The sequence below is a fragment of the Sander lucioperca genome, chromosome 5 (genome assembly GCF_008315115.2).
Source record: "Sander lucioperca isolate FBNREF2018 chromosome 5, SLUC_FBN_1.2, whole genome shotgun sequence".
Lineage (NCBI taxonomy): Eukaryota > Metazoa > Chordata > Actinopteri > Perciformes > Percidae > Sander > Sander lucioperca.
In genome coordinates this window covers 2,922,501-2,945,171 of record NC_050177.1, presented here as the reverse complement: position 1 = coordinate 2,945,171, position 22,671 = coordinate 2,922,501, and the positions used below count along the sequence as shown (strand labels likewise).

At 39.8% G+C, this 22,671-nt stretch overlaps 1 protein-coding gene across 3 annotated transcripts in view; it reads right to left on the bottom strand.

The window, feature by feature from the left end:
• grik4 (glutamate receptor, ionotropic, kainate 4) overlaps window positions 1-22,671 on the bottom strand; it is a 315,022-nt gene that overhangs the window by 212,866 nt on the left and 79,485 nt on the right. For 2 of the 3 annotated variants that reach the window (XM_031297041.2, XM_031297042.2), the window contains exon 2: window positions 652-847. The exons of the other annotated variant lie outside the window; for it this stretch is intronic. The gene's annotated coding sequence lies outside the window, so the exon portion shown is untranslated. The remainder of the gene's footprint in view (window positions 1-651; window positions 848-22,671) is intronic. 3 annotated transcript variants of the gene reach the window in all.

The window sequence follows — 22,671 nt, the reverse complement described above, 5'->3', positions numbered from 1 at the left end:
CAACAATCTACAGTTCAACGTTGTCAAAAATAGATTCTCTCTCTACTTGTCCTATACTACTGTTTCGTTACAGTGATGCTACTGAACCGTGTATGATCTTTATTTTGAGTGAAATATTGAAATCTGATATGCTATGTATGGAGTATCACATCAAATGAAAAAACATTTAGATACCTGTGCATTATTTCTACATATTTTCTTTAAATTCAGCATGGCATATTTGGTATCTTTGGACACTTTTGGATCTTTGCTAAAATAGAATTCCAATATATTTAACAAAAGAAAACTAAATGTGTTTGTAATGATGGATCGAGGAGTAAATGAGTTTAAATAACATTCTAGCTGTGCTGACTGATTACTTAATACACTCAGTAATGCAGGGTATATCACCAATATTTGTTTTTTTTATACTTATATCACTTTCACACTTTCATAATTTTCAATAAAAAATATATAAAGTCAGATAAATCTCATTGCTTACTTCCTTTAGTCCCTCTAACATCAAAAGATGATGAGATTTATGGACATGACAGGACGAGAGACCTTAGCCTAATCTCATTGTGATTCATCATGGCCTCTCCCTCCTTCACTCGTCACTCTCTCCATGCAGTCATTGAATAGGGCAGGTGATTACCAAACATCTTCTCCTACCTTTGATCTCCTGAGGTGTGGGGCTCTAATCCATCTTGCAGCACAGGAGGCTGTCTGATCTGGGTGGTTGTGTTAGCCACTTAGCTTCTCCTCATCTCACATACGCATAGAGTGTGTGCCGACGGCTCTCGCACAACTGTGTATATATACACACACACAGTTTGGGCTCTGACTGCTGCGCTGCTGCGTACACACACTGTAAGAGAAAAAGAAATTCAGAGATTTCTGAGTCAGAAAACACAAAAAGAGGATGAATAGGATTTTATGAGGCACGGGCATAGACATGTTATCAGGGAGCACAATCAAGGGTTGCACAGGGTTTTAGTAATCCTGAGACATGAAGACATTCTATTGTTGTAGATCCCCTCAGGGGAGCGTACGGGAAATCAGAAAGATGCATAAAAGGCATACTTTGACAGTAAACTATACATTTTCAAAAGCAACTTCGGAACAATGGTATTGCATTATAAATCATATTTCTGGTCAGGTATCAGCTTCTGCAGTCCTATTACTAATGCTGAGGACAGCCATTTAAACAGCATACAGTTTGGAATCTGCACTGCAGTTTTAAAGTTCACGGTCCCGTTTTGCTGATGGTCTTGTTTTACTGTTTGTCCCTTACTTAGCTAGATACCCTTCCTCTTTATAAAGTGTATTCAACATTTTTCATACTGTCACTACATATACTGATCAGCATTCAAAACAAGGCCTAGCACACAATATTGCAAGACAATTTCCACAGTGGATGAGAAAGTAAATGTCACTTACAAGATGAGCATTAATCTCGTCATTGCATTTTAATGGCACCCTTACTAAGAGGAGAATTAAACTTCTCCCCAGAGATGAGCCGAATCACTTAGCACCATGGTGAAATCGCCTTCCTGCGTCATAGCAGATGCATAACCTGCCATGCCACCAACTGTTAGCACATATGAACTGCACACATACTAAACACAAGCATGCACATACACATGCACCAGTGACTTTGTTAAGTGTTACAGTCATAAACTAGTCTGGCTATCACCAGACCAAGCTCAATCTTTTAAGATTGAACATTAGTCTGGGGAGTCTGCTCTGTATTTTCTACTGCACAAGAGGCGTGATCAACAGGCATACGCAATTGGATAGTCCTTCAACCAATCAGACCAACGATCCGGGGGACGTAGCAGCGACAGCGGCATCAACAGGTTTCTGCGCTCCGGTGGCCACCATGTTGAATGTAAACAAAAAGCTGCTTGGTCGCTTCTCTATCGTCATCATGTTAAACCCGCCAATAGCCCGCCAGGATAGGATAAGCCAGTTTGTGATTGGTTCCCGCAGATTTGTAACGGAAGCAGGATAGATAAATGTACAGGTTTACCCAGTCTAGTCATAAACAGGTTCCCGTAACTACTGTCACACCATCTTAATTATTGATGCTCAACTTGATGGTCAAAGATTGAACACAGGTTGGTTTTCTATGAATATTAAAGCCGCTATGTGTACAATTTGAAACTTTCTGGCTTTAGAACGATTATTTACAGCAATGCATTGCAACTACTACACCCTTTGTTCCACTGATCCCACCTGAGGATACTCACTGTGTTGGCATGCTCTAACAGATATGCTTGTCAGTTGGTCAAACAACCACTGAAACCACCTCCTCCCAGACCTTTCAAATGTCAGCATTGGTGGGGCCTATCTACTTCTGTAACTTTCCGAAAGTGACAATCCAACATACACACCCACTTCACTCAGTGATTGGCCAGGTGTGTGGAGGTAAGAGAGAAAGCAGTGTTTTTTACTCTTTTAACAACTATTGTGGACTCTTTTCATGAGAACAACACTAAGAATGTCTTCCAGAAAAGACCATAATTAACCATAATCGCGTCTCGCACCTCTCTATGACAGGTGGCTTTTCACCCCGAATTCAAGCACTTTAACCGTCCGTGATCGGAAAAAACATTGTACACACAAGCTCTTTACAAGAAAACCTCCACCTTCCTACCCCATTCAGACCGACATTGTGACGTCTGTGGTCTGAATGAGTAAACCATAGAAATAGAATTAGAGTAGAACGGACATTCCCATTCAAATCAACATAGCAGGATGGTCAGAGCGGCGGCCTTTTATGTGTACTGTTTCCATTGCAAAGAACTGTGACTGTTGTAGCGGGCTAACTTCCACATAAACTTCCATATAAACCGACTTGCGAAAAGTCGCAGACTCACTGAGGTGTGATTTTGCGACAAACGAGCAGAGTAGTATGAAGCGTGGACAGTCTTGCACTACGTTCGTTACCTTGCCGCTAAAGAGGAATTGAGGATTGCTGGATTTAATTGCTTCATATTTCTATTGGTAAGCTGTCAGGAAAACGGAATACTCAAATTAGTGTAATACACTTTACGGTCCCACTGACGTGTTGTTGCCATAAAAACTAATAACAACCACCATTTTCAATCGAACTAGTCTAATGACCATTGCAAACAGTTCAATGTCCGTTCTACTCTCGACCAGGGTTATACGTGGGTTGTAGGCTGCCAAGTTTTGGTGAACTGGCATCTCTATCGGGTATGGAAATGAAATGATAATGATGTTAAAACATCATTCAACCGGCTACTCAAAAAGGGAGTGAGAAAGAAACAAAGAAACAAAGAGAGAAAAGGGGAATGAGCGAGAGAGTAAGAGAAAGCATATGTGGTCAAGTGAAGGTGAAGACATGACTGATGACTTGAATTAGTAATCATTCGATGCAATTCTTTAGTTTAGCAGTGCAGTGTATTGAACTCGATTGTAGACTGGATTCTCTGCTAATGGTGACAACCAGAGTGAGCCCAAACACGTCTCCGGTATGAAAGGGGTATAAGAATGAAGGGCTGGAAGCGCAATACAGACTCCACCACACTGGGATTCATTTTTCTACAAACAACTTGTGCTATCAGAATCATTTGAAATATGTTATAATCACATAAATCACATAGTGGCTTAGTGGATAACATAAAGTATGTACTTTACGAACGCAATTGATGATTATTTCGTAAGCAAAGCATCACTGCAGCAGACAAATCATAGTTTCATCACTATCCAAGTCTCATATTGGGTCATCTAAGCAAAACCACATGCTATTATATTGTCGATAAACAATGGCTTAGTTCTGGTGGTTAGTCTTTGCAGTTCTGATCTGATGTTTGTCTGACTCCTCTGTCGACAGACTGTAAAACACATTAAAGCTGTGACTTTATCATGGCACAAGGAAAACAGAGACTCTGCTAGCACTGCTACTTTACCAACACAGATTTGTCTTTAAAGTCCTCCAGTGGCTCAAGTACATTTACAGAGATGAATCAATTGTTCCTTTCAAAGCACTGTTTTATTCAGTCGGGAAATCTTCTTGTCTGCAATTACTTGCAATATGTTTTAAAGAATGTATGTACTCCATCCAGCTTGAAACGATTTACAGTAGGCACAGAATAAAAGGTTAGATCAAATGAATACTTTACGCTCTTGGAGGGGATGTGGGATAAATAATAATGGGGAAACTTTTGAAGTGCTGACATATGTAAAGTTTCAGCAGAAAGGATATTGTTGCTGAAGCCTACTCTCCTCATTTCCCCTCTGTCTTCCTCCTTCCTCCCCCTTTTTCCATTCTTCTCTCTGTTTTACAGCCTTACAGCCTCATGCTGCTGCATACAAGCCAAACGTACAGATTCTGTTTCCTGTCAAACACTGCCCAAAGGACTAAAATCCCTATTGTACTGCCTGCCATTACCATTAAAAAAAACACAGCAACCTTTACATATTTTAAGCAGTGGCATTGAATGGAAAGCCTCAGTTACAGCCTTAATGCATTAAATAAACAGTGCCGCTTTCTTTTAAATGTCATCATTTCACATCATGTAGACTCTGATTGGGATTTTAAGATGTAGAAATGCAATAACGAGAATCATATTCGGAGTAATGTATAAATGAAAAGGTAGAAATGCTACTTAGTTTCTGGGCTTTCAATTTGTTTTAAAGCAACACTAGAGAACTTTTCCCACTTTGGGTACCCTGCAGGTTGGAAGCGGAATTGTCCCATTATGTCTCATTCGATGAGATACAGATCCGCTACCCGATCTGGCAAACTTGCAAAGTGCGGTTATAGCCGGTAGAGAGCCGCAAAGCAAATGCAGAAGTGCCGTTCACCCTGTTACGAGTTGATGAACCACTGAAACGATTTTGGAAACATTATTTTAAGTTACAAAAAGTTCTCTAGTGTTGCTTTAAAACAACAACATGTTGAATTAAATGTATTCATGATGGTTTGCAAATTCCCCTTGGCTATTAATCCACTGACTAAATCCTAGGTGCTGAACATGTTTGCAAATAGCTTCACATCATGTGCATATCATTTTGTATGGAAAGAGAGATGAGTAATTATGTTTTGGTTGAAATATATCTGCTGTTTGTGATGTAGTAAAAAAACTGCTAGGCACATTTTAAAATATACACAACCACCACACTACAAAAGCTACATTATGAAAAGACCTGATGAAATTATTCTCATGTATTTTGGACCATTTGCACTGAGAAATGATTAGCCTTAGGCTTCAGTTTTTCTGCAAACTCACATTCTCAACACAAATTTGGTTTGTAGTCATCTTAAAAATGAAGGCAGACATAGCTTAATGCCAAGGTAATATTGATGTATGTTTCAGAAGCAAGTGTTAACTCTTGACCAATATTGTATTCCCAAATATTATCATAAAGACATACATAATGTTAACATAGCAAGTTGTGCAAACAACTTACTGGCCAACTTTTTAGTAAATATCAGTCTATTTAAAACTGCAGTTGAAAATAAAGACTTTTGAATAGCATAACAAAAAACACACCCCCTCCATTTCTGCTCTCTCCCTTCTGTACTTCCAGATCCAAATGAGGCTCAGCCATGTCCATGTGGTAATCTTAATAATTAACCAATAGGTTTATGCAAAACACAACTGTTGCTGTACATAACAATAAACAGCAAAAACTGTTTTTAGAAATTGTAATAAAAAAACAAAAAATGTTCCTATCATCAATATAACACATTAGAGGTCTTTGCTGCCTTAGCAGAGATGTGCATACTCTCAGAGTTTTGCACTCAGTTTTAAATGTCTTGCTGGAAGAAAAAGTCAAGCTTAAACATGGCCAGTATGCATAGATGTATATGTGGAAAACAAGTATTAAAGCTGATCTGACATAATGTCCTCAGGGAAACTGATACCACCTCAGGCTGCTTTCCATTTATCCAGGAAACTGATGAGGAAAAAAATAACATATACAGTATTTCAGTAATATGCCTCCACCAAAAACATTTCCTAATTATCAGTTAAAATTGTGAACTGCAAACTTATTCTCATGTGTGCCGCTTTTCATAGCTGTCAGTGACTTAATGAGCTTGTGCGTGTATAATGTAAGCTTGCACTGTATGTACCGTATGCGTGTGCTTGCTTATATGTGCATGCAAATTAAAAGTGCACTCATAAATTTTGCTTTTACTCCATGAATAAAATCCATCAGCTCTCGGATTGGATGGATTTTTCATTTGACTTTCCTCTTCAATTGCCTCTGTAAAAGAGAGCGAGAGAGATAGAGGTCCTAAAGCAACTTGATAAAATGCTGTCCTGAAGCAGATTTATGTTGATTTACTTCTAAACATGTGTTGTTCTATTGTGAGCACTGCAAAAGTACATGACACATGCAGATATTTCACCATGAAATCAATGGAATATGGAAAGGGCAGGAGAGTGGTATGGATTTTTCAGTTTTTGCTTTGGCATGGCCATCAATCCCTATTGGTAACCTGGGAGAAGGGACAAACAGGGGCGAACAAGCAAGACAGCCGCTAAGAGCTAATGCAGCTGAGGTGACGAGTTAGGAACGTTTTGATTTGTTTGCCCTTTTAGCGCGGTATAGCAACCCACCACTCCAAGAAATGTTCAGTAGAAAATATATTTGCCATCACTGCAACTACAAGTGACGATTTTACTTGCACATCCAGTAGAAGCTTCGACTGTCCTCTAATAGGATGTAAATATATTGCATTTGACAGGCACTCATTACCACCGATTTCAAACTTAGAGTTATGATGTTCACAATTTGATCATTGGAGCTACAGATCATCACCACCCTGTAACCATGCGTCTACCTACCATGTCAGCCCCTGAACTGTCCAATGTTGCATTTACAGTAAATGCTGATTTAATATGAAAGTTTGATAAGCTAACAAAATAACATATACTGGTCTAGTTTGTTGTTTATTTAAATGTCTGGAAGAGCTCTGTAATAACATTGTCAAACCATATTTCAATTGCTTTTTGTGAGTTGATATAAATGTAAATGATTGTGTAAAATGGGCATAAGATATCGTCTCATATCAATCACTGGCCCCTAAATTGAATGGAATCAAATTGTATCGCGGCAGACATTGTGATATCAGCTAGCAAATATCATATCATTGTCCAAAGAATCGATGTAATATCGGATCACGATACAACTTATGATATACACCCCTAGTGTTGTTGATGTGTGTTGGCTTTCCCTCTTTCCCCCAGAGACACTACAGTATATTGGGTTTTAATGCTGAAATGAGCCCATTAATCGATTAGTCAATTGAAAATTATTCTACAATTATTTGGATATTCCTAACCCTAAAGCTCCAGAACAACGACATGACTGATCTCAAGGTAAGATTGTAGAGAAAAAGTCTCACACAGTTGGGTTAAAAATGCTGAGTTGAGCTGAAACTGAAGCCGTAAATGCCAAAACAGAAAATGGACGGCTAATCTTATTTTTAACATATTTCAAAGTAAAAATGTCTGCCTATTTAGGAGAGCTTTGTCCATAAGAGAGCATTGCTCTAAAATGGACACATCGTAGATTAAATTAAAAAGATTATTTGGAGAATGATGCATTTTTTTGTTTTCTAATGTTTTATACGTGGGGGTGTCTTGGTCGGTCAGTCAGGTTGTGTTAAGACATTCCTTCCCTCTGCTGCTGTTCTTAAGGCTGAACTCTTTGCCTCCAGTTATGAAGGAATATAGCTTCCTATCAGTCTGTGCCGCGACCCCAATTGGAGAGCCATATTCAATGCAACACACAGGAGAGATGAGAGGCAGCAGTGAGCTTCCCAGGCAGGCTGCAGGGTAACGATAAAGCTTTTAGAATTCACGAGCTGTCATCACCTCACCCCTCCCCCATCAACCCCCAGGTAGCAAAAGGGACATTAGGTGAGAAGTTGTGTACAGTGACACCACAAATATGGTAGCCTTGAAACCAGACAGATTTCATGTTTATTTGCTCTGGCAGACAGATTAAGACGATATCTGACGGAGGAGCGTCATGCTTACCGAAAGTAGTTATGGAATGTAACTGGCATACTGCGTCCAGTGCAACGCACCAGGCTCACAAAACTCAGATCAAACTGTCAAACTAGGCGGTGCTGATCGAATACAAATCACGTTTCTGTTTTGTATTGCATATTGTTTTGCCTTAAATGCTTTCAGAAACACATTTTAGTGTACTGTTTAGCTGTGATTTGGGAATGTTTGTAACTAGGCAGGCTTTTTTTTTCATGCTTCAAAACGGACCAAGCACCGCTCCAACTTGCATGTGTTGCTCAGCGCTACGTCATTTCGTTGCTCTGACTGGTTGTGGATCAATTCAATTGGTCCGGGCCGTTGATAACGCCACTTGGAAATCAAAAATGAACTGAGAGGTTCTAGACTAATAAGCTTTTGCAAATTAGTCTGGCAATGCCACACTACAAATATGCAGGCATGAGAAAACAATTCCTCACCAGTTTCTCGACCAACCCACACAGAATTTTGACGTTAAATATGATTTACATGAAGGTAAAAGATTTAAGCAAAACAAAGCCCTAATCCCATTACTGTGCACTACTATAGGTGCAGGAACATTTTTTTAAAACATTTTCACAGAAATATTTTAGTTTTTTTGTTGAAAACTAAAACTGAAATAAAAAATCCTTGATCTTAAAATGGTCACAACCAGATTTGCAGAGGACAGAAAAAGTGCGCAGAGAATACAACAAAAGAAAATGTAAGGAGACAAAAAGCTATAGAAAGGCAGACAGCAGTACAAATTGACAGTGTATGAAAACTAAATAAATATAGATAGATAATGGAAATTGAAGCATTTTCAGATGGTCTAGAGGACATTGGGTTAGACTACAGTTAAAGTTACACTATGAGAGCTACATTTTAATTTCAGCAAGATACATATAACGAAATAATTCATTTCATGGGTTATGTCCTTCTGTGACTTGACCAGTCGGTGGCAGATATTATGATTGACCAGTGTTACCTTACTACAGTCAAGGCACAGTCATGTAATGGTGTAAAGATCATTAATGGGCTAAAAGCAGAATTAACCAGAAATTCCCAACGAATACATTAAAACCCTTTTAGAAACAATCCAGTTTTGATTATAAGAAAATCATGCATGTGCATTACCACACACACTGGGGTTTTGACCAGGATTAAAAGGCACAAAGAAGCCTTGTAGAGCAACGCAGAAACAGCGACCAGAAGAGCTTCTTTACTAACACGTATCACACTTGTAGTTGTCACAGCTGCGTGGCATCGTGAAAGGTAAACATTTTAGTGACAAGCTACACATCTGCTGGCCTTGTAATAGTTTCTGATCATATGGCAGGACCTTGCAATAAAAGGACAGTAACCAATCAGAACATAGCAGCTGGTCATGATGGACTGTGAATGTGAAAAAAAGGTGACAGAAAGATAAAATGCATAGGCAGATAAGGAATGCACGCGTGTGGGGGAGAGAAACAAAGTAAGATTATAGGTGGAGATGTGAGACTGATTGACTTAATTAGGCAGAGAAAGAAAAGGATGAGCTGAAAGAGAGAATAGAGAAGTAGCAGCAGGAGGGGGAGGGCATATTAAGAGCTAGAGAAGTTGAGTAAGTGGCAGACTGCAACGTTGGGCATTGCAGGACAGAACAGACTCATTTAGGCGTCTGCAGCCGACGCTGCTGAATGGCAATAGTGCTTCCTCTGCTGCTGGTTTCAGGGACGTGCCTGGAGTGTAGAGTAGCCTTCTTCCTGTGGCCTGGGGCCTTAAATCAGTTCTGCACTAGACACACCAACGAGCAGCTGCACACGCACACTCTCTCCCACTGTTTCTCTCTCATACTCTCTCTCTCTCTCATGGTCAACAGAGATTCCCCATTTGCTCACTGTGACCCCTGGGTGTGACTTTAGAAGACAATATTGACATTGAACGTGACTACATTGAAGAGAGAAAAAAAAATGTCCTTAACAGATTGGCTAATGGGACAGCGTGGAGAGGTTCCAGCCAGTGGGGAGCCCTAGAAAGACATCCAGATATGAGAGTGCTGAAGATGAGTTAGGAGGTTTCTCACAAAGCTCCAACTAATGCAGTGCTATAGAGATTCAAGAAACTGTAGGCCTGAGGTGTACTGTCCTGCCCGAAGGGAAGGATTTCAGAAAAATGTATTCGACCCAGGCAGCAAGCGAGCGATATTGAGCAATAGCGAAGGCAGGAATCAACACTGCTGGTGTGTCCTTGCCTCTATCCCCTGGGTGACCAGAATTACGAAAGTAACATGACTTTGAATCCTGTTGGGTTTTAACCTTACCTGAGGACACCAGGTGTTTGTGTCTCCTACAGTTGTTCATGTTCATTTATAATGCATGACCTGGAGTACAAAATTCCTCCCTGAGGGTACACAGGTATTTGCATAATTTACCACAGATTCCATGAAAGCAGACGTCACACAGCACCACATTTCGGAGGAATGTGGTTTATAAGGAAATCCTGGTGGGGGGCAATCCAAGAATGCATACTTTGTAATTTCAACAAGATTCAAATTCCCTCTTACATCCATCACAGACAAGAACATAGACAGCCGTGTTATGACCACCACACTAAAGCAACTGCGTTTCACAAACCAGAAAATTACCAGAAAAAGGTTCTGTCTTCAGAACATTCAGACATTTTGTTCTCCTATCAATATGTCATATCAACTTAAGGTTTAGCTTGACAGAGTTTTTACTCCAAAATCCAACATCCAAAATGTCTCTGACCTAGGTGTAGGTTGTGTATTTCCAGAATTTCTCCTGGGACAACACGTCTGCAGAATTAAACAAAAACCGGAAAAATCAACATCTTGCATGCATCATAGAAAATTACATGCATCATGGAAAATCTTCTTTCCTCCTCATGGTTTTACTCGTGACATGTCATTCACTACCACATCTACGCCACAACATCCATCATATTCTCAACAATGACGAGGTATCTTATCACTCCAATGTGACACATTTGTCTAATATCTATGGAATCATTTAGAGCTCTATGAACTAGTATTTTCTTTTTCACATCTCCCAATGTCAATATTGTTTTATTTGCCATTTTGTGACCTAGAACAAGTGTATGAGTAGTCCCAGCCAAAAGTCAAATTTGTTCATTCTGGAAATGAGAAAATGGTTCTATATTAATTATATTATGTTTATTATATTAGGAGACTATTTATTTATTTATAGTCGAATATGCACCGATGATACAATAATTCAATTGTAACTGGAGTTAATTTCAATGGCTATGGTGAATATATTTCATTATCTTCCTCCTCTCTTCCTCACAGCCTCAGCTCTCATCTCATAAGCAGTGATTCATTAGCGTCTTTGCGTGCCATAAGCTAATTTACACAGTCATAGGGTTATTATGAGCCACACACATTCAGCACTTCATAAAGTATCCATCCCCTCTATTGATACAAGTCTGTCTTGTATTAAAGTCTCCAGGTGCTTCCAGTTCTTCAGTCGGTTTCTTTTTGAACCTGCTTGCCAACCAAAGCCAGCCAGAGTCTGACAGACAATGACCACAACACACAGTAATGGCTCTTTGATGAGATGCTCAAACGTGAAGACTAGCTGACACTGAGGAAGGGCCTTGAGAAACACACAGCATGTCAAAAGGGCCCTTGCATTTGCTTGGGTGTAAGGTTGTAAATCAAATCAACAGACTTATGCACATGCACCAACATGGCATGTGTCAGGTCAAGGACAAGGCCAGAAGCAGTAATAATTTCATACTGATAAACATTTTAACTTCTTACTTAATGTGTACTTGCAGTGATTAATTGTACATTTGTGAGCAAATGCAATATTTGTTTTCAAAGTTCAGAGGTCACAAGTTGCATGTGCACAATGACTTAAGGCATGGTGCAAAAAATAGATAAAGCCTATTTCAACTGTCTAAGATTATTGGTGTTTTTACACCTATAAAATGGAACATTACATATGTGATAGAAAACATTTGAGTTTTAAACAAAAGCTAAAAACAGGCTGGCATTTAAAGTGTTAAATCAAATATTTTCTTCAAACATTACAGAGGAATCAATGATCACTGTGGAGAAAGACAATATCATAGAGGCTTCAGGGCATAATATTTCATCATTTCATTCATTTCATTAAATTTTCATGAACCTTATCTTTTTGGTAAAATTGTCTTCTTACCACCACAAACCATCATCTTAATTATGATTTGAACCTGCAGGCTTACATTTAATGGCCTAATCTTCACTAAAACCAATGGCGCTGATGAAGTGTGTTAGTAAAAATGTGTTTTGAAGTGCAATTATGCATCTGTTGTTTTGTTCCACTGATGTTCCTATATACATGCCTTTGATCCATTATGATCATGAGTTTAAATGAGATGGAGAATCTGTTTGAGTCATACTTCAGGCTGTTAACAGTTTTGATCTCTATGTGACTTCTTGATCCCTTGGTTTTATGGAAAGTAGTGAAAAAGGGCTCGTTTCTCTCTGCATGACGTTGTTAATTACACATACAAACTTATTGATCCAGATTGTGCAAGTGGTGTACTTTATTGCATAATAAAGCTTGGCTCTCTGTAAGATACTGCAGATAAAGGTCAAGGTGTGCTATATTTCTAATGATCAAGGCTTTCTTTGCACATAAACATCAAACATGTTTCAAAAAGAAGGGTCCAACTAACTGGTTGTTGTTGTTGTTGTTGTTGTTGTTGTAAAATGAGTTAAGCCAAGGTCCTTGCATAGGCTTAACAGTACAATACAAAAACAACATTCATTCTAACTAATAATGTGGTCTCAGACTCATGCTTTAAGGCCTAATTGGTTAAACTTCCATGCCAGTGGGTGTAAGAAATTTCCACTTGCTGTCACTGCAGATTATATTTCCAGTTATTTCTGGACTCCTCAGTTACTCCATCTTGATTGCCTGTCAGCATACTGTATAATTAGGTGCATACATGCATGTATCACAGTATATTTCAGGAACCTCAGATTTTCAAGATATACTGTATGTGTGGTTTGCTCCTTGTATTGTTGCTCCAGCCATTTCCTGAAGCCGTAGCCGGTTTGTTTTAAAGTACAACTAGTCTCACACTGCCAGACTATACTCCAGCTCTGACACAGCACATGTTAACATTGAGGGATAGGCAAAAAAAAGAAAACACTCTGGCTTGTTTGCATTTCTTTAAACCAATCACAATTGTCTGGAGCGGTGCTACTGTAAGGGACCGTTCGGTATTTATGGCATGGACCACCAGAGGAAAACAGGCCCCCCATCGCTAGCAGATAGGTATAACACAAGTTTGGAGTCACTCACACACACTCTGTCAGAGAGCTTGTTACGTTACGCCTGCAATCTCTTGTGGAGCATTTATAACTTTGAAAAACCACAGGTTCCAGTTAATCTTATAATGGATATGTGTGTTGAGTTATTTAAATAAACAATCGGGGAAATAAACACCTATTGTCCGCGAGTCTCCTGATAGAGCTCCAGCCAGCTCACAGCGGGGCCTGTGAAGGTGGACAGGCCGGGCGGTAAGCCAGCGACCCCGGCAGGCACCCGCCAGCTGTCCCGTCAGACTGTGGAGCTTCTGACCTCTGACACAGTCGCACCAAATTTGCAATTAGCTATCAATTTTTGTAAAACGGCCCATATTTGAGCTCTATGTAGTTGATTTGTCGCATTAAGTCTCAGAAGTGAATTTAGTAATGAAATAGCAGACAAACCATGTATAAAGTTTCCAGTGGTTGTTGTGATTGTTGCAGCACTTTGGACACCAACACGCTTTTCTGATTCCCACGCCCACAGCTCCGCGCCTGGGTCCCGGTGATTTGAAATTTTGCCTTTTCAAGACATTTGAGAAGGAAGGAGTAATAGCATGCAAGCTCACAAATTGACGCTCGTTTGTGAAATGGAGTTTTGGATAATGTTCAGCTTCGGCAGCTTTACCTATATGCTAAAATATACAATGACTGAGGTAGGCCTAGTGACGAGTCCATAGCAACCAGTTATTGTGTTGAATGGTCTCAATGTTTTATTGTTTTATTTCATGTGAATACTAGTTTACTAGAGGAGTAACTTAGTATTTGAAGCAGAGATGGGGACTCGAGTCTAAGACTCGGACTCGAACAGCTGACTTCAGACTTGACTCGGACTCGACCCAAAAGACTTCAGACTTGACTTGCGACTCAACCCAAAAGACTTCAGACTCGAGCTTCGAGACTCGTCAACAACATGTTTTCATGCAATTATTGCTTTTTAAATCTAAATGTATTCATGTATTTCTATTTTCTTTTATTGGCGCATATACGTTGGGGAAACGTATGACGAGCCTCATGTCCCCTGCCCTTTGCCATAATGTGCAACGTAAAGCATGCGTTATGCCTTATGTGCTCGCACTCACATAAAAAAATATATATATATTGACATGGCGACACCATGTCCTCCGGAGTTGTGCCTTTTGTCATTAGTTTTGCTTTCAATTACTTGGTAAACAGTGGCAGTAAGCTAACAGCTACATGCAAGGTGTGTGGCACTAAGATAAATGATGCCGGATCAACAACGTCGAACTTCATCAGGCATCTCAAAACGCACCCAAATAGGTCAGTCACTCACACGCTAATGTGAAAGAGACGTTACATTTAGCATATGTCGTCACAGGTAACAAGCTAACCATCGCAAAGTGTTCGGGTGGGCAAACTCAGGTGATGCGTAATTGATCCCATGGATGATTTGTAGACTATTAAGTGAACAAGGTGTACCTGATCCACCAAACACTGGACCGTGTTGACTGTCTTAATTCTGCACATAATTCTGTTGCTGCAGTCCTATTTACTATTTCATTATATCATCCATGCGTGGCACAGCGGATCCGTGCGCACTGTCACCTGCCGTGGAGACACTGGCCTCACTAACCTCTCCTCCTCTGAGTCGGGTCTCCCTCGCGCTGGACTCAGTTTCACTGAGCGTACTAACACTTAGAAAATAAATGGCATTACATCAGTGAGTTCAAACTGCTTATTGTGCGTAATTTGGACTGACACTGAGATGCATGTTGTTCTGTAACTGGTGTGGCGCTGACTGATGTTGGCACCCCCCACTCAATTAGCATACAGGCGCAGGGAAAAATAAATGTTGAAATGTGGAAATACAGAAATAAATAAATATAGAAATGTGGAAATACAGAAATAAATAAATAAATAAATAAATAAATATATAAATAAATATATAAATACATAAATATATAAATAAATGTATAAATACATAAATAAATACATATAGAAATGCATAAATAAATAAATACATGTAAAAAAAACCTTTTATTTATTTATTTATTTTTCCTTCTGTCATTTTTAGTCCTTCATATAAGATGAGAAAGAAGAGGTTAAATCATGTATGTCATGAATGTAAAAAAAACAGTGGCTGTACATCTTTGCCAAGCGCAAACCAGTACAGAAGGCATCAATAAATTGTTGGGGAGGGTCATGACTTTTCTTCCAATCATTTTGGAGGGACGTAGAAAAATGTATTGCTGGCGAAGGGAGGGTCAAGTCTATTTTGACTAAAGATCCCAAAACTCCTCCGGTAGCCCATTAAATAAAAAACGAACAGTCCCTAAGCTAAGCTCAGGATGCAGCGACAGTCTCCTTTCAAAATAGATAGTGGAGATAGCGCAACGGGAGGAGAATGCCTTACGCAATGAATGTCAGGCATTATCCCTGCACTGTACACGTATTGCAAGCCAGACTAAAGTACAACTAGAATAGCCTCAGAACAGCCTACATATCTGTGCTGTAAATCAATTGTCCTGTTCTCCTTTGAGTAAAACAATTATATTTCTGGTTTCATAATGGCGCCCCATACTTTCACACTATTTTAATAGAACACAGCTCCAGTGTGCCTATGGACGGAGACCTTATTTCGATACATGCAAAATTTTGCATAAAGCAGTAAGGTCAGCGTTCTATCATAGGCTGAGCAGACAGACACTCTAAGCCAGACAGCAGCCTGCTACACAACATAAGAGCCACAGACTTTGAACAACAACCCACATTATATTTTCTGCTAAGGTATCTTTCTAAACTAACTTACAACCATGAACACACTAGGGTAACATTGGAACTCAAAAGAAGCATCTTGGTGCTTTCGCTTTCCTTCTTCCTACCTGGACCCTTTCCTACTTTCTAACCCCCCCCCCCCCGCTTCTATCCTGGCTTCCAGTTTCATATTCTCATGTATCTCTTTCTATCCCGCCCACCCCTTCATGACTCCCATCCTCCCTTAGGTTCCCCACTAATTTGATCATCCCAACTGCATATTGTCTGGCAGTAATTGAATTATCTCCTGCTAAATTAAGTCTGAATTCACAAGAGAAGCCATCTGCAGCTCAAAGTTGGCATAATGCATGTTGGTACCTACAACACAAACAAACAAATATTAAAGAGTAAAGACAGTAGATTTTCTGAGCTCATTTCCTTTTTTGTCAACTTGTAACTGACACCTTGTTATTGAGGCACCCGAAATACAAATAAGGGCTATGGGCCAGGAAATTTGTATGGGCAAAGTGTGGACCAGGAAATTAGTGTTGGAGCAACGGATAAAACACAACACAAAGTTAATGAATGTTTCATTTTACACTACAAACACTTCTTGACATCTCTTCAAGGCACGTCACTGATTCAATCGAGAATGTAGTAGCAATGTTTAATATCCACAGTCAGACTACTGACAAAGGCTGACAGACAAAGATCAATACCATGGTAGCAGGCATGAATGATACATTTGATCAACAAGTGATAATAGATGTGCACCAAATTTTAAACCTGGTGGATATTAAGGATATAAGAGCATGATTTAATTATAAAGTTTGAAGAAAATACAGAAAGTAGACACACCTATTAGGGGGTGTTCATGGATTATTTCTTTTAGGAGTAGTGATAATTAATTTCAAATGACTAAATTGTCTGTTGAAGGCAAGACATCATGTTGTCAGTCACACCTAGCCAGTTACCTTAGAGTTTGAAGCCAGGGATTTGGGAGGCATGTCATTCTTTATGTTTTCCCTAGATTTGATCTCTTACACCTAACTGCAGTGAACCTGCTACCAAGGTAAGTAGACTGGGAAATACAGACCTACAGATTTTTTGCTGAAATAAATTTGGCTAGTAGCCTACACCTAGCAGCTTGATCTAGCTTTAAATTGATATTTGTTTCAGCTTTTTCTCTCTAAAACAGGATTCTAGAGTGAAAAACAAGCACATAACCATATAAAAAGCTGTGCAAAAGGTACTTTCAGATGCCCTGCTGGTGGCTGTTGAGCACAGCTATTTCTGTGTAATCTGACATGAGAGGAACATGCCCTTCATTTGCTTTCCAAGTTAGAGTGGGGTTGTCTCCATTGATCACCTTCTCCCTGAGATAGCCAGTCATCTCTGGCTCCAGGGTAGGGCTGATCTGAGGCCTCAAGCAGATCAGCCACACACTGGGCCACCCAGTGATTTCATCACCATGGCTTCCTGAGCCGCTTTGCAATGCCAGCAGCAGTGCTCTAGGCTTGCTGTGTGGTTTTTTTTTTTTAAGATAATTTTTTGGGGGCTTTTCCCTTTAATATACAGTGGCAGTGGATAGACTGGAAAGGGGGAGAGAGATAGGGGACGACACACAGCAAAGGGATGATTGGATTCGAACCCGCGCCTCTGCAGGACTCTGCCAACATGGGGTGAACGCTCTTACTGGGTGAGCTAGAGGCCACCCCAGACTTGGTGTTCGGTCATACACCAATTACATTTCTTGCGCACCGCACCCACCATTATTTTGCTTTTTTATAGAAATAAAACCCATTTTGTTAATTTTTCGGTATCAGCGCCCAAGTGAAAGTGTTCACTCTCTACAGCAGCAGCACAGAGTAGCAGGATTTCACTCATAACGTGAGGAGACTGACAGGACGCTGGCGGGGGATTTGGTGTCAAAGTGAAAAGCAAACTGAAGAATCAGATAATTTATATCATAACAGATTTATAGTGTTTATGATAGAGTGTGTTTTCTTAACAGATACACTCGCAGCTCGTGGATAAAATAGACCAGAAACTAGATCCTGAGTTGACTGCAGAGCTCTGTGCCGCTATGGTCTGAACAGCCCAGTTGGTTAACATGATATTTATATAGAATCTATGGTTAACATGGGCGCTGAAGGGAAGTGGGCAGCGCCTCGCGGTGCTTCCGTCTCCTGTCTCAACCCGGCAGATGCCAAAATGGGCTGCATAGCAAATACTCGGCCAGACACAGCAGTCGTGCGTTTGTGGTGTAATCTATAACACCAGTGTTGTCAGAAGTTTATTAAACGGTGGAAAAATGTCCTCACCGTGGCATCCCTATTCTAGGCATGGCAATGTTCATCTTGTTGATCCACCACTTTGACCTTGTACTCTAAGTACAAAATATCAGGTTCAATCGAAACAACTCCCTCTGTCGACCACCATCTTCTAATTGCTGACATCCATAAATCATGGTGAGGTTTATCAGCAGGGTCACCATGAAATATTTAACTCAGGGTTAGGTACTGATGTACTGTCCAGATTATTATACATGTGCCCATGAGTTTTTTCTCAATACAATTCCATAAGAAACTAGCTATCTAAGCAGTCAACAAATCTATGTGCCAGCGGCGTCTTTCCTGTTCCCCTCAGAGTTAGCTGTGGCAGGCTGTGACGTCTACTGTGCGCCCTCAATACAGCAGGACAACTGAAAACACCTGCTATTACTCTAACACATGGAGCTCTAGAGCCTGAGGGCATCACTTGTTATGATTTCAAACAGGCATAATTTCCCCCATACACTTTGTAAACAGCATAAAATCAAATCCACAAAACATGAATCAAGTGCTTCCTCTGCTGACTGAAACTGCAGTGTTTGTTTCTTAATAGTCCTACTTCAGTGATTATAGGGGATGACACCCAGAGAGGGACAGCCATCACACTCCCAGCCTGTTCCCCCAGCAACAACCCTTTCCCTCGTCTCCTCTGCTCTTCTTTCCTTTCCCCTGTTACAGCCGTTGCGACTAGTCAGTGACTTGAATTTAATCAGCCTTCATCCAAACAAAGAGGTGGCCCCAAGGAACATTGGTAGAGTGGGAAATTTGTGAACGAGGAGCATGGTCCGGTTTCTAATTATGAAGGCAAGACGAGACTGACAGTGCTAACATTGTTGTAATGGGCAACCTCACCCAGGGTTTCTGTGTGTTTGAAAGTGAGTGAGTGAGTGAGTGAGTGAGAGAGAGAGAGAGAGATAATGCCAGGTGGATTGAGACCAAGGCCAGTCCATCTTAAATTCTAAGTGCTGATGAAGGAAGAAATCAAACCAAGAGACTGGAACCGTTATCATCTCTCTAATTTAACAGACTATTATCTCACACTGAAACAACATACTGCCCAGCATACACAAGCAACCCAATGTTTGCAACACCAGAGTCCCTCTGTCTACTTTCTACCCTTCAGCCTCTCATTAAATGATAATGGCCAGTGCCACATTTCTTGTATACCTTGCATATTTTCATATTTAGTACATTTCACTTCACTCTGTCCGTGTTACACACGTTTTATATATATATATGCTTTTTGAAATTTAGAGCACAGGAATTTATGTGAAAGCCTTTAAAATCAATCAAAACCTACAACTTTCAAGGCAGCGTGCATTAGAAAGCATTTTCCTTTGCAGACTTCAACCATCCACCTACACAGAAAAAAACATCAACACACACAAACCGAAAAAGAGAACAACCTGCACGCTTAAACCAGAAAATTAACATAAACATTTGAATAAACATGATAAAAGAAAATCTTCCCTGAGCAAATCCACCACAGTAATTGCATTGAAGAAGATAATGGCGCTCCGCCTTTTCCATCCTGTTTGAAATTTAAAAACAGTCGAATGTAGAATCTCTGAAATTTTTCAACCTTGGATGTGGAGGCGTTCTGCTGACTGCGCCACAAATGAAATTCATTGGAATCTCCACCCCTCCAAGTCTTTCACAGCCACTCGATCACATTATATGTGATAAATGGTCTCACTCTCCAGAACAAATAATTATTTTCCTGAAATGTCCTATGTTTCATTTTCCTGCATTTGCATGAGCTCAAATAGATGGATGCCATTATTGAAATAGGTCCATCACGGCTGTCCGCTATCAAAACAGAGGGTGAGATTGCATGGTAACTTTCTTAAACATACATTCACAGAGTTTGCTATGATCAGCCACAGCTCCCATAAGCTCTATGCACCCCATCTACCCACCCACTGTCATTCTTTGCCATCCCACAATGCCAGCCCACAAGGGCAGGATAACATGTTTGACTAATAGCTATTTCTACACCGGACCACAATTTATTTGAAAGATAGAATAGAATAGAATACAATTTATTGTCCCTGAGGGGAAATTTGTCTTGGGCATAGTGCTACAATATGTTGCTTCACAACACAAACATGTAACCGAAAAAACATTCTAAAATCAACATAAAAACATAAACATAAGATCACAATGTCAATGAAGCATCTTAGGACATAAATGAAGGACACATATGACTGTACAGACAATACGACATGTTAAAAAGTGACTGTAATAACTGTGCGAAGTGCAAAATGTACTGGTGTGTTTATTGCACTTAGCTCTGTTGTGCTAAGATTTACTATTGGAGTTCAGCAGCTTGATAGAGCTTGGGATAAACTCATGAGCCGCTATGTGCTGAATCAATCTGAAATTGTTGTATTTACAATCTTTGAAGGTTTTAATTCTGAGGACAACATTATAGAACATGTTTTACATTATTTGTGCTCGGTAGATGAATTAATACAATAATTAATCTGGAATCAAGAAAAAAATATGACATGAGAAAGATTGTGGACATAGTGTACTAGATCATCTCGGTGTGTGTGTGTGTGTGTGTGTGTGTGTGTGTGTCTGTGTGTGTGTGTGTGTGTGTGTGTGTGTGTCATATCATTGTAAGTGTCCATGGATGTTTATGTACATGTTAAGTGAGAGAACAGTGACAGAACATGTAGACACAATTAACTCTTGTTTGTCCCTGTACTTCATCAGCACACACAGTTGCTTTGTAATTCATGTTGCACTTCCTGTTTGAAGGTTAATATCCATTAGGGAAGCTTAACATATATAACTCAAAGTAGGGAAATAAAAAGTCCTTCCATAACCACATGTAAAAGATGGCCATACACCTTACTCTTCCTTAATAAAATTATATTAAGAACATTTAATGTTCAGACTGAGGCAGGTCAGATATTGCATTCAAAGGGGTCATCACAACCTTCTGTCTCTCTCTCTCTCACACACACACACACACACACACACACACACTTGGCTCTCTTCTACAGTCTTCTCACTTTCATCGTGTCATTCATACTCTCTCTGTACTTAAAGTGCCCATTAATATCTATAATATTGGACGCTGTCCAATCTGCTGCTGCTGGAACAAGACTGAACTGTAGACTGCAGCAGCACTGCACTCATTCAAAGAGCATGTAGTAATATTTTCCATTACTAGGAGCTGGCTGCCATCTTGAGATTAAAAGTTATGGCATCATAAACAAGGCCTGTGCAATATTTTGGCTATGATCTTAGTGTTATTCAGTCCAACTAACGATTTATTGATGACAAACTTATACTAAGCCATATTCCTGACAGACTGTTTGGGTTTGAAAAAAATAAAAATAAACTACACTGTATTTCATGTAAACAAAATGTAAGGAATTGTGTCCCGTTTTTGACTTGTTTTTTAATTGGTCACAATAAATAATGCATTGGATTTCTTTGGGTAGAAGTCTTGTTTTACTTGTGTAAATGCTGAAAATACAAAAAGACAGCCTTCCTTTATCCTGCAATAGATGCAGTGGTAGTTTCGCTGTGTCTATCCATCTTCAAACAAACATTAAACACTCTAGTGTTAATGAGGAGATGACCAGCACTGATAACATACGAGATCTGTACCGGTTTCTCAACAAATGGAGGTTAATGACAAAGCAGAGTGACAAGTAGGTAAAGGGAAAGTAAATTAAATTGCCTCCAGGTTGTATGCCAAATGTAAATGAACATTCTGCAGGGAGGCAACTGATCGAGACGGTACTCACATGCATGAGCCTACACAGACAAACACATGCCCAAATACCCAATCCCCATGTGCCTCTGAACCAAATATATTATCACAGCAATGGCCTCAACACAAAGCGCACCTGACTAAATACAATCAAAAAAGCATCCAATAGCAGACTGCAGCTGAAGCAAACACCACATGCCTTCAAGACTTCATCTTGACATATTCCAGGTCCTGTTTTGTTTACCCAGAGAGCCGCTTGCACCTTAAAAAGCCATTACGCCTCTGTTGAGAAAACAACAGACGCCAACCACAGCTGTCCAGCCTGTCAGAGAATAAAACTGTGATTATAAAACGGCTCATAATTCAGGTGAAATTGCAACAGCAGTAAATCTTTTACACGCTGAAGAAACTTCTACTGCTAAAACATTAACTACAATGCTGAAAGGTGACAGACAAGATAAGAAAGACAATGATAAACAAAAATCAACATACACTTCCAGACAGTAAACCTTTCATTAGGAATGATTAAATGCTTTGCTAAACATCTACATTGTTTACAATGTGATGGAAACA